This window comes from Typopeltis vanoorti, chromosome 4, assembly GCF_054136105.1.
Source record: "Typopeltis vanoorti isolate ZY-2024b chromosome 4, IOZ_Tvanoo_1.0, whole genome shotgun sequence".
Classification (NCBI taxonomy): Eukaryota; Metazoa; Arthropoda; class Arachnida; order Uropygi; family Thelyphonidae; genus Typopeltis; species Typopeltis vanoorti.
The window spans coordinates 131405049-131423854 of record NC_143552.1 but is presented as its reverse complement, the minus strand read 5'-3'; the positions used below and the strand labels follow the sequence as shown (position 1 = coordinate 131423854).

The 18806-nt window shown below is 33.3% G+C and overlaps 1 long non-coding RNA gene across 1 annotated transcript in view; it reads left to right on the top strand.

Moving 5' to 3' along the window:
* The window catches only part of LOC150107679 (uncharacterized), a 57208-nt gene extending 40741 nt beyond the window's left edge, over window positions 1-16467 (top strand). Inside the window, exon 3 of the long non-coding RNA XR_016548213.1 lies at window positions 16104-16467. This is a non-coding gene — a long non-coding RNA (uncharacterized LOC150107679). The remainder of the gene's footprint in view (window positions 1-16103) is intronic.
* Window positions 16468-18806: the final 2339 nt, after the last annotated feature.

The window sequence follows — 18806 nt, the reverse complement described above, 5'->3', positions numbered from 1 at the left end:
TAGAGGGCACCATCAGGACTGTTAGGAGAACAATAGCTTCATCTCTTCGTTCCCAGTTTCTGTATTGTAGTGCCTACGTGCACGTAACTTTTTTGTAAGTTCCTTTAGAAAATGGCAATGTGACGTTGCCGAAATATCGGAAAATATGTATTAAAGTTTAATTTAATTTATATCCTTAACTACGTTGTTCTATTCCTTAAGTGTTTTAATAATTCCACTTTCTTGGTATCTGACTTTTTTTTGTTTCAAGATGTTTTTTAAAAAATTTGAAGTAATCGAAATCAGTTTAAATAGGAGATTCATAGAAGTATTTACTGAGATGGAAAAAGACGAAGCATTTCTATTTCCTTCTGTATTTCTCTCATTAATTGTATTTAACGTTTCATATATGGCACCCTATCGTGTTGAATAATCGTACTTCCGCTAGATAATGTTCAACCTGCAAATGGAATTTAATCAATTCGAAGTTGAGTCCTGATAATCTTGTAATATTCAGTTACAGTACAGAGTTAATCTCCACGGTACTTAGCTTAAAACTTAATGCCCTGACTGTTAAATGAATTCTCATTTAGTGCTGCAGGTAGTTAGAAATCCTGTCCTTAGGGTAGAGATTAAGGTCAGAAGAATTTAACTTTGAAAGGCTCCGAGAAAAAAAATTAAAACAGCTCCACTTTTTTTAACATTTTAAAATGATAACAGCATTTGGAAATGAGTTACATGAGTTAATCTTATTATTAACAAGTATTAACAATAATAAAATTAAATATTATGGCAGTTTCCAATTTCCTTTTTTTTATTAACGTAAACATACCGAAAGAAATTACCCGTACCTTACAGAAATGCATCATACTATCAAATAAACAATTTAAAAAAATTACAGGGCGCGAATGACGACAAAATATAACCCTAGTCAATGTAATTCTCTACTTGCTTGGCAGTTTTTTTGTTTGAAATTCAAACTAACATTTTTTAAGTGACATGAACTACTTTATGTCAGTCATTTCCCCCCCCCCCTCCTTGTAAGACTTTAACGCATGGAACGATATCTTGATCTAGAGCCCAAGCATGGAACTTTTTTCTAAGTTACCTCATGCCTCCAAAAAGCAGAATAGGGTATTTGGGGGAGGTGGTGAAATTCAGCCACCTAAAATATTTACATGAATGCTCATGACGGGATTCGAATCCACAGTCCGTTGATTCGAGAGGGGGGGGGGGTATACTAACTGTAGGACAGCTTATGGCTGATTGGAACATGCCACAATCATGTAAATGAGAGCACTAAAACTTAGATTAATACTCATTTTTATTTTCTGTTATATCGCAACACTTAGACCCACCTCATAAATTTTGAAATATCGACATCTTTTGCCTCCTAATCGATTTCACCAAACATGCAAACTGGCTACAGAACACATTTAATGGACATAATGAAGTGAAATCCAAACTTAATTACTTCCGCCCTAATTTAACAATCCTGATCAGGGCCGTACTTACACTTTTCTCATGACAGGTGGGACCCGAGAAGCTAGAGTGTTCCGGAGGCTCCTCCCTGATTGTTTTGGACTCTATAAATTGGCCCTAATTTTCGGGGGGGGGGGCTGATGGAGCCTCGTGCGCCTGTGCATAAGTACGGCCCTGATCCTGATAGATATCCTTTCGATTCTGTTACTTTTTATGTCAATGTCAGTGCGGCCCGCGATATGATTTTATCCGGCCTGCCAATTAAACTAATTTTTCAATAGGAATCTGCAAAAAAAAAAATAAATAAATAAAAATAACACGGGGTGTTGATAGATTTCAAATGCATTAATTAAAATTGTGTTCAAAATATATTTTCGAATAGCAAAAAGTAACCGTTACGATCTTTCTGACTGTAAAAGGTCGGTTAAAATGGACTAACGAAGAAGAAAAAAATTAAAAGAATTCAAAACGAAATAAAAAAGTTACATCCGAATAAACTTTTTTTTATCAACAAAAAAAATTATGTCGCACGAAATAAGAACACTTAAAAAAGTCGGTAAAAACACGGTTAAAATGAACTAACGAGCAAAAAACGAAATAAAAAGTTGATACTTCTGGAAAGGCAGGTGAAAAATTGTAACTTTGCTCTACTGTGCAGAATTGCATAAAAAGGGTGAAGCAGAATTTCCTTTCTCGTTTGCAAATTTAAGTTATTTCAGATCTTAAAAAAACAATTTCAGAAGCGATTTGCTGATTTGGACGCCAATGCTAGGGAAATAAGATTGTTTAAAAATCCGTTTGACTGTGTTGTTACTGATGTCCCAAGTCAACTTCAAATGGAAATTATTGAACTTCAGGCAAATGATATTAAAGATAAATACAAGGAAGAAAACTTGATCGATTTTTATAAATTTTTGAACTCTGTGCAGTTCTTAAATTTGAAGAAATTTCCGTATAAATTTATCTCTATTTTTGGGCAACGTATCTTTTCGAACAAACTTTTTCCCGAATGAAATATATTTCATATATTGAAATATATGAAATAAATGAATTTAAGGGAAGGTATGATAGCTGGGTTGAGTAATTTACAGCCTCCCTCGATGAGTTCTTGACTCCCTGGAGGTCTCAGAAAATAATAATAATATCAAGTCAAAATACAGGGGCAAATTTATCTGATGAACATTTGAAATCGCTACTTGTAATTAGCACTTCAAAATTTGAACCTGAGTTTAATAAGATTTTAAAAACACAAATACATTTACATCGTTCACATTAATAGTTTTATTATAATTTGTGATAAAAATACGAGAATTTGCTGATAGTGTTCGTTGTCATTAATATACGATAATTTAATCTCTCGTACTCTGTAATCAGTTTTTATCTGCTTTCAATAAAACTTATATATCTAGTTGTAGAGTGTTTTTTTTTTTTACTACGGCCCGCTGAACAGTGCTGAAGTACCCAATGTGGCCCTCACGGCGAAAAGTTTGGAGAACACTGCTCTAGAGCAGCGGTTTTCAACCTTTTTTTTTTTTTTTTTTATCATAATATGGCACATTTTGCGGCACACTAAAAATATATTCTTTTAATTTTTTTTTTTACAATCTGGCAAATAATAGGCATAATTTTGATTAATTTACACACACAAGATATTAATAATAGTAATTACTTGTCCTTTTTGCTCCAAAAAATTGAAGCGATATTTATGACATTTTGAGTAAGAAAAACAATACTCAAAATTATTATTATTTTTAATTTATTGATTTTTTTTTCCAAATAAATATTAAATGTATTAAATAATATACATACTTGCAGTTAATTTCAATGAGATATCTGAGCTTGATGTTGTTTCAGAGTGTCTTTTGTGCGAGATCGAATTTTAGATAGGCATACTCTTAAGTCATCTTCCAAGGCCTCCAGCCGCAATCCATTTTTGTTCCTAATAATATTCATTGCGGAAAAGCTTGATTCGCACGAATATGACGTGGAGAATGGAAGAAGTACTTCTATTGCTTTTTTGGTAATATTGGGAAAATCATTTCTTAGAGATAACCAAAACGAAGTAGTATCTATTGTTGAATGTTTTAATTTTAAACCTCTGTCATATCTTATATCTGTTAATTCGTCCTCTTCTGTAATCTTTAAATTTCCCAATTTACACGCGATTAAGACAAACGGATCTCTTATCCAATCGAAGGATGATATGTCAAGCGAGGGAAAATATTTTTCAATATTTGTATTTAGTAATCTTAAGGTTTGTAAAATTAGATCTATTAGATTTTCATTCAGTTTGAACTTTTTCGTTAGTTCAAACATATTTAGATTTTCTTTTCCGATTCTTTCTTCCCAAAGCATTACTTTTTTTCCTTGAATGCGTTAATTTTGTCAGGAAGTAAGAATGTTTTCAGTCTCCCTGCATACTTTTTTTAAAGTGTATTTAAAGATTGAATAAATCAGCAAGAAATGCAACCTTATTGCACCAAAGCTAATCGCTAAGAAAATTTGATCATTCAGATTATTGAGTTGTAAAAAAAATTAGAACTTCCTCTTTTAGTTCATAAAATCTTGATAAAACGCGTCCACGAGATAACCATCTCACTTCTGTATGTATTAACAACTGCGTGTAAGAAGCTTCCATAGTGCTGCAAGCAATCTCGATTTAACGGCCTGGCTTTTATACAGGGTGGTTCAAAATTCCACGTACAAACAACTTTGAGGGGAGATAGAGAACATCAAAATCAATCATATTCACATAGGACAGCATAACCGGAAACGCCACAGGAAGGTACTAACAGGGACAGAAATAACACAAGGCAGTAAGTAGTGTAAAAAACTTTATTAGGCGTAACTGAACAGTTCAATAGTAGTTGGATACATTATATGGTAAACGAGGTGCATGTCTGCCATCTCAGCGTTCGTAAAACGACGCATGTTCTTCGTACGACGTCGAAAGCTTGAATGAGGAAGCCCCAATTGCTCACCTGGAGTGCTGGAGAACAGCGCACCTATCACTTTCGGGTGGCGTTTCCGGTCATGCTTTCCTATGTGAATATGGTTGATTTTGATGTTCTCTACCCCTCCCCTCAAAGTTTATACGTGGAATTTTGAATCACCCTGTATAATTGACAATTTTGATAGTCTCATCTGGCACTTTTTTTAAGCTCAGGTACCAATGATTTGGACGCCAGTACTTCTCTGTGGAGAAAACAATGTGTACAAATAATCTTAGATTCTTATTCGGAGCCAGTGTAACAAGTCCTTTTACATTTCCTGACATCGAGCGGGCACCATCCGTGCAAATACTGATGCAGGAATTCCAAGATAAGTTATGGCAATTAAAGTAATTATAAAAATATCTTGGCCTTTCGTTGTTTCCGGGAGTGGTCAACAAAATAAAAACTGTTCTATAAATAAAGAAGCAAGCATATTTGCTTCTTTAATGTGAGATACCACTTGCAACACTCAACATCTTTGGCCAAATCCTGAATACATCGATAAATGGTGTTATCTGACATAGGATAAAATTCTCCTTTTCATATTCCTCGCCAAGCATATTAACAATTTTACAGAATGCTGGCAGAATTACAGATTCTGCAATTGTGTGAGATTTCATTTGTTTAGCAAAAATTTCTGCGATTGCGTAACTGGGCTTTTTGGACTGTTTCGGACACAGTTACAAATTTAGTCCATCTTTTTGTTCGAATAGTTTTATCCGGTACAAGTCTTTTAAAATATTCAGCCGGTTTTTCGCTCAAGTGAGAATGTTTAGATTGTAAATGTGTTTTTAATTTACCTGGAACCAGAGCGTTGTTTGCTAATTTTTCGCCAAAAACTACGCATTCGTGGCGGATCTTCTTGACTGGAATGACAAATGACAAATAATTTTCGTCGTAATGGAGAACGTTAGTTTGTAATTTAGTTTTAGATAAACCAGTACTAGATATGGTATCAGCTGCTGATGTGCTGGGTAAAACTAGCTTCACTTTCTTCTTTCTTTTTTTTTTTTTTTTTTTCTTTCGACGTACTAGCGTCACTTTCTTCAGTGTCTTCAAATTTTCGTGTTTTTTTTTTTTTTTTTTAATTACAAATTTATCCATGTTAAAGGAATACTATTGAATAAAATTAACTGAATGAAAAAAAAAAAAAATCTTACCAGTTACCTTAAAAATAAGAAAATTACATGAAGTTATTTGTGAACCACTTATGAAAAGATTAAAGCTAATTAACACACAATTTTAAATCGATTCATCAATCGTGAGTTTCGTAAAATGTAAATAAGGGAGCTTCAGGCGGATGGAAGCCCAGACACTAATAAATAGATGCGCAAATTACGACATTATTTCTTTCAATTAATTTGTTTTCACAAATCTCGCGCCACACACACCTGAAGACCTCTTGCGGCACACCGAATGAAAATTCGCTTCCCAAACTGTGGGCCACGGCCCCCAAGGGGATGTGGTTTTGTTGAGGGGGGGGGGGGCGTGAAAAAATGAAAACAAATTTAAAATGTTTTAAGACTAAGAATATTTTTTATTTTAAAAGAAACGTTTATTATTTATTATTAAAAGAAACTTTTATTATTTATTATTTCTTTTTTGTTATTTTTTATATTTTAATGGAAAAATTCACACATTGGTGTTGGTTCACAAACTTTGCTTCCTGCGTATTTCGGCGCTTAATGAATATTAGTAAATATTGCTTGTTCATATGTTTCATTTCAAAGCGGTGGTTAATTGCATTTACTTCGAATGCTCTCCAGGGAAGCTCCAAATCTTCCTGTCCCTTTCATCACTTGCGTTCGTAATCAGGGACTGTTGATATTGACTTTATATACATATCAAAACTCGTTTTATATTATCACTGTCATCAGAGCTAGTTTTATATTACCAATAAAAGTTTCACATATACTTCACAAATGAATAAAAGCTTAAACAAGTTCATGTGGGGAGTTAGTAACTTGCTTGCAGTGGTAAACAACACACCCTCCCTAACAGCCACTATACTGCAGAGGCAATAAAAACAAGTACTTTAATTATGCCAGGGAATAAGGTATGAGGAGTCTGTGTAATATATTTCTCAACAAATAGTGCAATTAGAGACAACTGGGATAAAAACACACTAATTGATGAATCACATGTTCCCTCATACAGAAACTATGCTGTATAGACTGAAACAAAACCATACGTTGCATGGGCAAACACAGTAGCTAACTAAAAACTATTGTTATTAGTTAGATGTGTGTGAGGTCGATTTGCCAAGGCAGCAATAAAATTCGTAAAAGTGTTAAAACTAAGTAATATATATATAATGAATGTTATGGCAGTTTCGCATATGGAATTCGGTTGAAGAGAGTTAGCATATCAACTCAATTGTCAGCTATGCTTTTATCTTTCGGTTGTGCGATCCTTTGTTAATACCGCACCAATCGTATGCACGTTTTAATAACCTACCTTTGCTGTCTGTTTCGCGTTAGGCTTAATTACCGTAAAGGGAGAAAAGTCACAAAAGAGAAAAATGTTCCTGGTCTGGGGATTCTCTTATTCAGGTAATATTCACTAATTTCCTGTTATCAGTCTGTGGTGTGCCAGTATTGGTAAGTGGTGATATTATTTGATCTGTTCTACGTTAAAAAATTTAACCCCGAGATGGATAAGTGGCTGATAAAAAATAAAAAAAAATCCCGGGAACAATCAGAAGAAGCAGAAAGAGACTCAAAAAAAAAAAAAAAAAAAAAGGATAGTATTTCATATTTTACCAGAACAGCCCGCATCGTCTTCAGAACCAAACGGTAAGAGGCAAAAAATGTAATATATGCCTTTGATTTTTGCAATATTCGCTGTGAATGTTTTGTATTGAATATAAATACAATAAATATTATAATAATATATCTCTCTATTACGATTTTGTTTCGAGGGGGGGGCCGTGAAATATTTTAATTTTTACAAAGGGGGTCCTGACATCCAGAAGTTTGGGAAGCACTGCTCTAGAGCAATGCTTCCTCGGGGGTACGTGAAAGATCTTTAGGGGGAGAATGAGACATTTAATTTTATTATTTTATTTAATTTTTATGTTTCTCGTTGATAAGTGCAAGTCTGTTCTATAATTCATTTTTCGATAAGTAAAAAATCTAAAGGAAGATTTAAACAAAAGGCGTCTTTTGTCATCTATCGAACTGTTCCTCCGTTTGTCACTTCTGGTTGCCGGCACGTTCGCATTCTAAGAGCGAATTATTTGCATGGAAAGCTTAAATATTTCGAATCACGCGATTGGAGATCGTTAAATTTCATTCGTCTCATTAAAGTTTTTTTTTTATATTATTATTGACAATTTTATAATTTGTTTCTACTGTATATGTATATTAGAATCGTATAACTAAAAATGTATTTAATAATTTCACAAAATATAACATTCCTTCCTCTTTAGTGCTTACACTAACGTAGAAAAAGTTAAGCCAAAAAAAAAAAAGAAAAGAAAAAGAAAAAAAGAATGGAAATATAATAGGAATGAAGAAATAAAGAACTAACCTCATATCTGGTACAAAAAAATATAATATTATTCTCATCTCATCTTCCTTTTACCCTCTTTTACCTTGCGATGTCGAGGGTTTATTAATGATCGGACTTCAAACCATTCATGGGATAAGGGTGGTCAGCCCTACGCTCGGGTGTATATCCTATGTTCTGTAGTGTTGAGTTCTCAAGGCCGGTTTTTCTGCTTTGTGGGATGAAAAATCCCAGGATAAACTGGGGAAGAAACCCTACTGTCCACGCCCAAGACCGGCTAACTTGGCTATGGCTGAGGAAGATCCTTTCGCTCCTCACCGATGAGAATCGAATCTACGACACTCCTTCCCCAGGCATATGGTTGCGAAGCACACAGTCACTAGGCTAACCGCGGGGACAATAATATTATTATCTGGGAAAAATTACAATGGCATGGCGCTTTTATATTCTCATCTACAAAGATAGGATAAAAGAGGTTCACATGAATAACTTAAACGACGTAGTCTAACTGTCTCGACGGCATTTCTCCATTTGTCCTATAAAACAGAAAAAGAAGAAAAAATAATAAATCCGTGAATCTACAGAAATTCTTTATTCCATGTTTAATTTTATTTGCCATTTTTCACTAGGCTGATTCTCAGTTTAACTCATAGTATAAACTAAATTTTCCATCTCGTTCTCGTGCGTATAAAACCATGTCAGTTGCATGAAATGCGACATTCTGAAACGAGCAATAAGAAACGTGCGTCTGACCGTGCAGATTCGAACAAGCTAATTTGCTGGTAATAGTGAAGAAATTTAAGGTTATTATATTTAATGCTATTTTCCTGAATTTCTATTCTCTCAAGTTTTCGGAGGAACAGTGTAAGTGAATTAAATATTTAATTGTATACTATTCAACTGATTACACAGTTAACGGATTACAAATACACAGTTATTATCTCGACCCTTCGGGATTTTACGCAATAAACAGCGTATGGTTGCCTTTGTAAAAATAATCCTAATTTATAATTACGAATATTTTTACGATTGTTTCTGTGTTAGTATTTTATTAGTTTAGTTTCGTAATCAGGTATAATCGGCACTTGCGATGTACTAGATACGAAATTGATATTTATGTTACTGAAATGTAAGGTATGTGAGATTTATTGTATTTACAGGATATCAGATAATTGTAATTATTTCTGTGGTTCTTTTATTGTAATTCACATTTAAGTGTACGGTGATATCTGTCGTTCATCGTTATTCTGTTTTCGCTAAAAACGACACCATTTCAGCCATTATAAACTTCTTGCTTGCCTGTTAGTTGAACTATTGCGCATGCTCACCGAAGAGGTTGATGGTTGGGTGATTGCCAACTGACAGAGTGTTTGGTACCTGGGTAACGAAAAGAAAAAAATTGAAATTTCAGAACGCAGACTAGCAAGGAATTTTGTTTTGAGGAAGTTTTGAAAAACGTGACAGGTCGGAATATATTAACACTATAAATAATGTTAATTAATTAATGTTAATTATTATTAATAATAGTAATAATAAATTATTTATTAATAATTAATTCAAATAAATTATTTTAATTAAATAATTATTAAAATAAAGAATTGGTGATTTGGCTTCTTGTAATTAAATTGCCTCAGGTAAGAATATTTATACTCAGTGGAACATTGAGGATGATTGAAACAATATATGCTAAATAAAGTAATACTACATAGTCCCATGGAGAAGCTTTATATTTTGAGAAAAAGTCCTAATAAAGAACTGACTCCAGCGAACATTTATTGTGAAAACCAAAGGTCTAGTAGATTGATTAAGTACTACATGTTTAAGTAAGCCAATCACAACATGAGTCAGTGAGAGAATGAACTTTATCCTCCTAAGATAAGAAGATTTCAAAGTGTAGTTTTTAATTTAGTACGCCTTGAATCCAAAACATTTTTATCGTTTTATAGATATTAATTTAATTATATTAGCCATGAATATAGTTTAAGTCTAATATATATAAATATATTATTTGGTCTCGAGTCAGTCATTTCCTGGATTCTAAAAGAAATAGAAGTTACTGCACTAATCGAATTGAACTCTTATAAATTTACTTAACACTCAGTGTAAAAACAGTCTCTTTACAGAGATAACAGCTTTATCGACTTCTAGCACGGTATGCCAATAACTTATTGTTATTTGTTTCTTTCACTGAAATGTATGGAAAACATCTATCTTTGGTGGTCTTTTGATATTAGTTAAAACCAAATTTCATAATTTTTGATACTATATATTTTTCTAGTAATAAGCTGTGCAGTTATGTCTGTCCATATCTACTTGTAAACAAATAAACAAATACAGGAATTAATTTCATGCTTTCTAGTTGATTTTTTTGATTGTCCTTCGATGAGAGTGTATATATATATATATATATATTTTTTTTTTCATTTTTTGTACAGCTGGTGATTCATTGTAATGTAATGTCTACTCTCTCTCTCTCTCTAAGGTCTGCAATATTTTATTCCATTATTACATTCAAAAGTATGTTACTTTGAACGCCAGTACGGTTTTTTATCTATATTGTTTATTATATTTAGTGGAATGAAACAGAATAGTAATTTGGGCTTTGTATAGAGTTAGCAGCTGTGAAGCAGTGTCTTGTGCTAAGTACACCAAGTTTTTTGGCAGCTACTACGAGTGGTTTTTCCAGGAAAGATCCGAGGTGCAAGTCAGTCCAAAAAAAAAAGAAATTTGATCCTGTTTGGATATCTCAGTATTACTGAAGGTAAGGGTGGGGGGGACGCGAGCTCTTTCTTGCGATAGATCAGTCAGATCTATCGTGATCCTTTATCAAATGCTAATCCCCAGTGTTCTGTTCTTTCACCCACTCTCTTCCTCTTGTACATCAATGACCTGCTCTCACAGACTTCCACTCCTATCCATAGCTTTGATGACAGTACGCTCCATTCCTCCTTTTCATTTGACAGAACCTTGTAGTGCTCAAGAATTAGGATTCTCAAGATCAACCATGAACAGTGATCTGTCCGCGCGGTTAGCCTAGTGGCTATACGCTTCGCAACCATATGCCTGGGGAAGGAGTGTTCTAGGTTCGATTCCCGTCGACGGCGTCAGGAGCTTAAGGATCTTTCTCAGCCATAGCCAAGTTAGCCGGTCTTGGGCGTGGACAGTAGGTTCTCCCCTCCCGTTTATCTGGGGTTTTTCATCCCACAAGCAGACAAACCGGTCCCGTGAACACACACGGATACAATCAGGAATACTTAAGACAATCCCTCCAGCCATAGATCTGAAGCTATAGCGGTCCCGAGCCCGGATAAAAATAGGGGGAAGAGGGATTGAGGTGGTGCCGTACCTCCCCGTAAAAGGGGGCTAACGGCTTGAATCATCATACGAATTGAATGAAAACAGTGATCTGAACTAAGATCTCCTAGCTATATCTCAGTAAGGTAAGGACAACCTCGTAAACTTCAATGCCACCAAAACTCTTATCTGTCTGATCTATCGCAAGAATAAGCCCCCCCCCACCTTCAGTAATACTGAGATATCCAAAAAGGATCAAATTTCTCTTTTTGGACTGACTTGCACCTCCGATCTTTCTTGGCACAACCACATTTCAACTATAGCAGCTGCCAAAAAACTTGGTGTACTTCTTCGCACAAGACACTACTTCACAGCTGCTAACTCTATACAAAGCCCAAATCCACCCCACCCAATTGAATATTGCTCCCATATTTTGGGGTGGAGCACCAAAATCCTTTTTATGATTGCTCAGTTCTATCCAGAAGAGGGCAATTTGGATCCCACTCTCACAAATATTCAGTTTCTGCCTTGTGCCTCTTCTACAGATACTTTCGTGGGCATTGCTCTGCTGAATTGGTCACTACTATTCCTCCACTCTCTTTCAAAATCATTAAAACAAGAGCCACTGCTAACACCCTTTTACAGTCCATTGTGAAACTCACCGAACCAACTTCACTGCCTCCTCTTTTATTCCATCTACTTCTGTCCTTCAGACAATTTCCCCCACTCTGTCTTCCCCAAAGATTACACCCCTCAGCTGTTCAAGCAAAAATATGAACAGATTCATCCTTTCTTCTATTCCTCTTACTCACACACGACATTAATGTGCTATAGGTCTTGTGGCCTTTCATGCGTGGATCACCCATATAAAAAAATTCCTTTAGCTTAACTCCCATGCTTTCATTTTATTTACTAAATGTTATCATTTTATTTTTATTCTCGGTTTGATAACCATCAGCGAAGATTTTGATGCTCTCCAGAAAATCAGGTCCATTTTTAAAACATTTGTCGGTAAAGTGTAAACCTTTGTGGTGTTCTGAGCTCATGCGAAATTTAGGTGACTCAGCAACAGTTGGCTGTATTATTCATAATACTTGTGTTCGCCTGTATTACGAATGCTCAGGACCAGCGTAACACGGTAAGCAGGCAATGAGTCGCATTAGGGCGCCTTCTTCAAGCGGCACTGAAATGAGTAGAAAAAATAAAATAAAAACACATTTTAATATTAGCGTTTATTAAATGTGGATATGCACTAAATATATTGTAATAGAGCTGGCGAAAGCCCTGGACAAGCCGGCGTCGCGTTACACGGGGGGCGCCTTTACACTACCGTTTTTTTTTTTAATTTTTTTAAATTTATTTAAATTTATTTATTTTTATTATGCAATGCGCATTAGCCAGTTAGGACGTGAGGTTAAGTATTTATTTTTATTTTTTATTTACATTTATTTTTTTATGTCCTATTAAATTTTTTGTTCAGTTCATTTTTTTTATTTCAGAATGGAACTCCTGGAACTGAATTATAAAAACTACTGTATTTATTTTCTACTTATTTTTAAGTTTTCACAGACAGTATTCAATGTCGATTTCTTCATTTCACCATTTGATAAAAGAAGCAAGCCAATAATAGTGTTGTATCCGCCAAAGCAGATACTTCTAATTCCGGACTATTTCTTTGTAATCTACAATCATTTGTTCAGCTGTCTGTTGATATTATTCTAAGTATTAGAAATTCTATTTTATATTTTCACCATATAAAAACCATTTACATGTGTGCAACAACAACAAAAAATTTGAAATATGACGACTTTTACTGCTGCTGGAAATAACTTGTCTTAGAAATACTAGACAATAATTTTCTTAGTTGGAAGTAAAGCTAAAAGCCTAGATTACTCTCAATGCTACTGAGAAAGAAAGACCACTTCTTCTTTAGAAGTTACACTAAAGAGCCTCAAGTAGTAGAGCATAATAATTTAAGCAATATCTAGATTTGTTTTTAACGATATCCTAAATAGAAATGCCAAAATTTCTTTTAAAGTGTGATACAATATTTATGTCAAAAAAAATTATTAATTTATAATAATCACAATTTCACTTTTATTATCGAAACTGTTTTAAAATTATTTCATGTAGTTATTTAACCCTTTCAGGACCACATAAAATGTGGGGACATATGTGTCCTCACATAAAATTTTAATTTATTTGCAATCCTTTATGTCCATTGGACACACGTGTCCGATGAAATTCTATAAAACCTACGATTTTTTCCTACATGATGATGTTTTATGTTAAATAGATACCAAATAAAGTCATTTTAATACCTAAAAACTTTGTATTACTTCATAAGTCTTTCTGGTCGTGAAAGGGTTAAGAAGGAAAGAAATATTTGAATTTAAAAAATAGGGTCATATGTGTTGCATAAGCGTTCAGCTTTTTTTTTGGGGGGGGGGGGATGGGGGTGAGGACCCACCTATTTATCCTGCCGATGTCTGAAATAATTTATTTTAAAACGGTTCACAAGACAATTGTCACGAACGTAAATTACTTGAGGGCATACTCATACATTTTAATGTAAAACTGTACTAACGGTAAATGGCTTTTCCAAATATGTGGTGATTTCTTCTTTGCAGTAAAGAAAATGCCAGATAATAATGATAATAGGAATAATAACAAAGAAATACGTAGTATTTTCTTTTTCGTTGAGTGGATATTTCAGAACGAAATGCGATTTATAATGTACTTTGTGTGTTTTTTGAAAAGAAAGTGCACGTGATTATTTTCTTGCTATTTTTGTCAATTGAACATCAGAAACAATGAGAATAACTAAGTGTGAAGGATTTGTAACATTGATGACCTCTTGACCCTGAAGAGTGAAGTGTGAAGATGAAGATGTGTTACAGAAAATATTATTGAAATTATTTTCGTGCTAATTTCCTCGCTTGTGTTAAAACAATTGTTTTAAAATAGTCTGGGGGAAAAAATGCTATCAAGCAAAATTTATTGCAATAAATAAGATTTGAACATTATTTTTTTTTTATTTGACCTTTGCACTACTACGATGTTTGATGATATATATTGGAATATGCACGTCACGTTGTAATGCTTACATATTTAGATATCCTGCTGCTTTTTGAGAACAACTCTTTCTGTTTTTATGAAGAAGACGTTAAATTGCATTACATTCTTATTTCAAGGCTAAGTTTAAAATATCGAAAATTATATTATTCAGTAGTATTTCAAATGAACTCGCAGTTGTAAAACGAAACAAAATGTTAGTTATTATTTTTATCTGTAGAGTGATTATTTCAATAATAATAATGCGGTTTCTTTACCATTGTAAAATAACCTTTCGTGAGTGGAAGCGATAATTAAAAAAACGATAAAGATAATTTCGTCATGTATATGACGAAATTATCTCAGACATATCCTATACGGAATTGATTGAAAGTTTATGTTTTGTTTTAAAGTATTCTAACTCCTTCCCCTGCCACGACCGCTCATCGTAACTGAATTATAAATACCTACTTTCTTCTAATTTTCTATTTCATACTTTCCACAACAGAATGTACACTTCACATTTGATATGATTAAAGATTTTCACATTATTCTCTATAAGGCAAAGTCGTCAAAGCGCGTCCTTCAGGCCATCTGACGTACATAGACGTCCTGGCCAGTTGAGAGGTTAATATATGTATTTTTCAAAGTACACAATTGTACATAAGAATTTATGTTTTGATTTTTTTTAACCTTTAAATTTTAAGTACGTTAAAAAAAAAAGAAAAAAAAAGTAAGGGGGTGCTCAAGTTAAAATTGCATCGGGGTGCCAGCACTTCTAGAGCCGGCAATGCGAATACTTCTCATTTGGGGATATTTATAATTAATGAAGACAAAATAGTGATAATTTTCACCCTAGAAATTCCAACCGGTATTACTCTGAGCATTTGTTAGTATGAAAAAAAAAAATGACCATCCCTGAAAGTGGTATGTCTGGTTATCCACCTCATTGACATGGTTGAGGAAAATAAATATTATTTTATAATAAGAGTCGTTTACTCATATTCTTCGGGTTTAACTCAGAAGGGACTTTGCTTTAGGGCCCTGACATTGTAAGACTATGCTGCTGTGTACTACGATACTTTCATCGGCAGGTATTAATTTTGTTTTCAGACGAATAAATGAAAAATAATTTGCTAACCTTAGTATTCGTTTATCCTATCGTACGGTGTTGTTTTTCCTTACTCCGGACACACTTTTTTTTTTTTTTCTTAATGTAGTTGAATGGTGATCAGTATGCATGATGAAAACTGAAAACAACTATATTTAAAATAATTATTACTTTTTAACTCTAAATAATATTACTCTAAATAATATTTGTTTTAAGTTTATTAAATTAAATTTTTATTAAATTAAATTTAATAAAAATTAAATGAAAAATATTACACACACACACACACACACAAAAAGCATTCTTTTGGTATAAAATAAATGCTACATTAACTCATGTCACTTTAAGCCTATGTTTTGCAATTTGTTCATTGTATTCTAAAGAAATTACAATTCCTGAAAACACCTTACGTTGATTTTATTTTCAAACTTTGTATTTAGACGGTAATTTCTTAATGGTGATTTAACACTAATCCAAATGAAAGTTGACTTTTCTATTCTGATTTCATTTTGGCTTGCAACCAAAAGGTGATTAAAGTGGTTAAAGAAATTTTAAGAAATATTCTTAATATCCAATGCGGTCTTCGTTTATGCTGTGTTATCACAAGTATTTCTTTGACTAAATGTCTAATTAATTATTTATTTAATTATTTTCTAACCAATCTTTTCTTCTCTTCACAGATATTGCATGTTTTTATAATGAAAAGGAGATTTGCACTCACAATGAAACGTAAAGAGGATCACTGTGAGAGCAGTGAAGAGAAGACTCAAAAACAGAGCAAAATGTCCGAATTGCAGAAAGAGTTCTTTAATGCTCAAACGGAGAAACTTAAGGATTTCCAGCAAAGAATGGACAAAGTATTGATAAAATGCGTGCAGACACCAGAACGTCAAGCAACTCCAAAACATCCTTTAACACACAAGAAGACATCCTAAATTAATTAAAGAAACTCTAGAAACCATCTCGGATGATATGAATTTTTAACTATTTGTACTTAAGTATCGAACAGGATTTTAAATTTATTAAAAGAATATAAGTTTTCTATATGTCTTCGCTTTAATCATTTAACAGTCTCATACTAATCCAAGCAAAAATTATTAGTTTTACCTTTTTTTTAATGATACTTTGAAGAACTGTATTTCGTGAAGGATAACCTATGTTTAAGAGGTACGACTGGAAATATCGTTGTGGTGTGACCGTATGCTAACTTTTTTCTCATGATGCGAAAGAATTTGAATTTTGGTAATTAAAATCATAATTGAAATCACTTTCAAATCAGAAAATGTCTAAAGAACACAAATAGCTGACTGGTAGCTCGTTAGGCGTATTTAATCCAGGTGTATTCGATCTCCAACAGATGTTTTCAATGTTAGGAATAGTCTAAGGAACAGCGGACTAAATATATGAGAAGTTGCTTGCATAGGAGTTCAGTATGGGGTGGAATATTTTATTTCCCCTAGACCGGGTATCTAATCTAGGGAAAATAAAATCTGGACCAACATTAGAAACTGTAAAAAACAGAAACGTATAATAAAAAATGTGTCTAAGTAATCACTGATCTGATTAGTACTTCGAAGAAGCAATCAATCTTAGTTTAAATGTGACCTGCGCCATAGTACATGGAGTGAAACACGTTACACACAATATGTATCTTTATTAAAAATTATCAAACGCATTTGCCATTCCAAAACTAACAGATTTATCAATATGGAACAAACAAGCAATTAAAAGAGACACAGTACAAAGTAATAGGACAAATCTGTTAATTTCTAACAAAATTTACAATGCTAATTATATTATTTTGTCCAGCTTTATTGTTTTGAGATGTAAATTGATGATTGATATAAAAATATAATATAAAAATATTTCATACATGCTTTAAAAAGATATCGATGATTCGCTCTCCAAAATGAAACCAACTTTTGTGTTAGGTAAATATTCGTCAGCAAAACAAGATTAAATTTTAATCTTGTTTTGCTGACAGATGGAGCCGCTGCTTGTACGAGATCAGAACTGGAACGATTACAAGCAACAAGGTGCGAATCCAACAAAGCTGCTTTTGTGTTATCGTTGTTGTTGTTATTATTATTGTTTTGAGACCATGTGAAATTGTAGGAGTCATAAAAAGGAACTAAAGAATATTAAACACAATGAAAAATGAATCAAAAATTCATTAATATGAATTATTTAAAAATTATATTATTATTATGTGACATTAAATATCACGGCATTTTATTTTTTTATTTTATAATCTTAATAATAATATTAAAATATTAAAAATTATATCACACAATTAGACTACTCTACATCTTTGGGGGAAAAAACTTTTTAAACTATAAAAAATATAGTTCGCTTCCCACTTAAGTTTATTGGTATGAATCAACCGAAAAAAGGCACTGCTATCAGCCAAACAAATCCCTTCTGCGCATGAAGGTTACCATCGAATCCCATCCCTTGGAAATAATTAAATACACAGCTTGCACTTGTTTTCACAGTTAGAAAAATTTCTACAGTCGCACGACCTTATTGATGACTAAAGTGAAACTGACTTTGTGCAATAAAACCGTGCAGACCTCTCTAATTTCGGTTGCCATAGAAGGACAGTTATATACAGAGCGAAATGCACCTGTGCAACTTACATGATGTGGAGTTCGCCTTGACTGGATGGTAGAACGCTGGATAACTAACTATGCTATGGAGTGATGAATCACGATACTCACACTTCAAATCAAACATATTTGTTTCTGTATGAGAGCTGCTTAGAGAACCACAGTTTATTGACTAGTGGAGAAGGTCGTTTTAAACTTTACACCGCGGATGCATGTCCGATGATGTAAGAGCCAGTATTCTTTTTTTCAGTGTGAAATTAGATCTTAAATTAGAGGAAAATCTGAATCAGATATCATCCTCATTTTGCGTAGCTATGCCAAGATACGCTATCAATTACTTCACTTGTTTCACGTGAAGTATTTGATCTTATTGAAACGTATGGATGACAAATGTCCCCCCCTCCCCAATACAATCCTGATGTGAGACCTCTAGACTGTGGTTCTCTTCCTTAAGTTGAAGTGACATTAACACTATATGAAGCACACACACACAAGAAAAAAGTTTGCTAACAGGAATACCAGATATACTCAAATGTTGAGTAGCACTGATAAAACAGAAAAAAACAAAAAAAAACATTATATTACAAGTTCTGTAAATTTATTTGTTAAATAAATGTTTGTAATAATGTAAAATTGTAACAACAAGAGTACAATATGACGAACCTTAGAATCGACCCTTGTATTAAATATGACAGTTATGGTTATTGTGTATAACTTTTCGTCATCAGTTGGGTTGGACTATATGATAATAATAATCTCCAGAATAATGAATGT